This window comes from Cynocephalus volans, chromosome X, assembly GCF_027409185.1.
Source record: "Cynocephalus volans isolate mCynVol1 chromosome X, mCynVol1.pri, whole genome shotgun sequence".
In the NCBI taxonomy this organism is placed as follows: domain Eukaryota; kingdom Metazoa; phylum Chordata; class Mammalia; order Dermoptera; family Cynocephalidae; genus Cynocephalus; species Cynocephalus volans.
This window is the reverse complement of record NC_084478.1, coordinates 148,742,068-148,744,174: the sequence shown is the minus strand read 5'-3', so window position 1 is coordinate 148,744,174 and position 2,107 is coordinate 148,742,068.

Below are 2,107 nucleotides of genomic sequence, written 5' to 3'. Positions count from 1 at the left end.
AGAATTCAGCTGTAAAGCCATCTTGACCCAGACTTTTTTTGGTTGGAAAATTGCTAATTACCACTTCAATTTCCTTGCTTGTTATTGGTCTGTTCAGGTTTTCTATCTCTTCTTGGTTCAGTCTTGGTAATTTCTGTGTGTCTAGAAACTTATCCAGACTTACCAGATTTTCAAATTTGTTGCCATACAGTTGTTTATAATAGTCTCTAATGAATCTTTATATTTCTGTGGTATCAGTTGTAGTGTCTCACTTTTCATTTCTAATTTTTGTTATTTGGGTCTTCTCTCTCCTTTTTTTGTTAATTTAGATAATGGTGAGGCTATTTTGTTTATCTTCTCAAAAAACCAACTTTTAGTTTTGTTGATCTTTTCTACTGTTTTGGGGGTCTCTATTTCATTAGTTCTGCTCTGATCTTAATTATTCCTTTCCATCCACTGCCTTTAGCTTTGGATTGTTGTTGTTTTTCAAGTTCTTTGAGGCACAGTGTTAGTTCATTTATTTGAAGTCTGTCCGTTTTTTGATATAAGCATTAACTGCAATAAATTTGCCTCTTAGTACAACTTTTGCAGTATCCCACAAGTTTTGGTATGATGTATCCTTATATTCATTAGTTTCTAGAAATTTTTCTGTTTCCTGTTTAATTTCTTCTTGGACCCCATAAGTCACTCAGGAGCCTATTATTCATTTTCCATGTATATGTACAGCTTCCAGCATTTCACTTATTGTTAATCTCCAGTTTTAGTCCATTGTGGTCTGAAAAGATTGTTGGAATGATTGCAGTTTTTTAAAATGTGCTGAGACTAGATTTTTGACCTAATATGTGGTCTATCCTGTGGAATGTACTGTGAGCTGATGAGAAGAAAGTGTATTCTTTAGCTGTTGGGTGAAATGTTCTGTATATATCTGCCAAGTCCATTTGATCTAGGGTGTACATTAAATCCTGTGTCTCTTTGTTGACTTGTTGCCTAGAACTCCTGTCCTATACTGAGAGAAGGGTGTTTAGATCACCCACTCTTAATGTATTAGGTCCTATCTCCTTCTTTAGGTCTAAGACTGTTTGCCTGATATATCTGGGTGCTCCAGTATTGGGTCCATACAAGTTTATGATTGTTATGTCTTCTAGCTGGATAGTTCAATTATCATTATGTAATGCCTTCTTTATCTTTTTAATGTTTTTTTTTTTTTTTTTTTTTTTTGGTTTAAAGTCTATTTTGTCCGATATAAAAATAGCAACTCCTGCTCATTTTTGGTTTCCATTTACAGGGTATATCTTTTTCCATCCCTTCACTTTCAGTCTATGAGTGTCTTTACATGTGAGGTGTGTCTCTTGATGACAGCATATACTTGGGTCTAGCTTTTTAATCCAGTCAGTTAGTCTGTGTCTTCAATAGGGAGTTTCATCCGTTCACATTTAGAGTAGTTATGGAGAAGTGTTGTTTAATTTCTGTCATTTAATTGCTACTTGTTCACTTGGCTTAAATACTCTTGATCATTATTTCCCCTTTTATTTCTTTTCATCAATGTGAGTACGGAATTTACGGCAGAATGATTTAGCTTCTTTCTCTTTCTTGCTGGCATTTTTGCTTTAATTGTGGGTTTTGCTCTTTCTTGTGTATTTGTGATGGTAGTCACCATTATTCAGATTCCAGATGAATGACTCCCTTGGGAATTTCTTGCAGGTCTGGTCATGCAGTGGTGAACTCCCACAACTTTTGTTTGTCTGGGAAACACACGTTTTCTCTCTCATTTCTGAAGAGAGCCTTGCTGGGTAAAGAATTCTTGGCTGGCAGGTTTTTTTCTCTTAGTATTTTGAATATATTTTTCCACTTTCTTCTGGCCTATAGGGTTTTGATTGAGAAGTCTGCTGTTAGTTTGATAGGTGTTCCCCTATAAGTGACCTGACGCTTTTCTCTTGCTGCTTGTAGAATTCTCTTTGTCTTTGAGCTTTGGGACTTTAACTATAATATGTCTTGGGGGGGGATCTTTTGGGTTGAATCTGTTTCGGGACCTTTGAGTTTCCTGGATCTGAAGGTCTGGATCCCACCCTACACCTGGGAAGTTCTCTGTTACTATTTCCTTTCCAGGCTCCTCCATTGACTCTCCTTG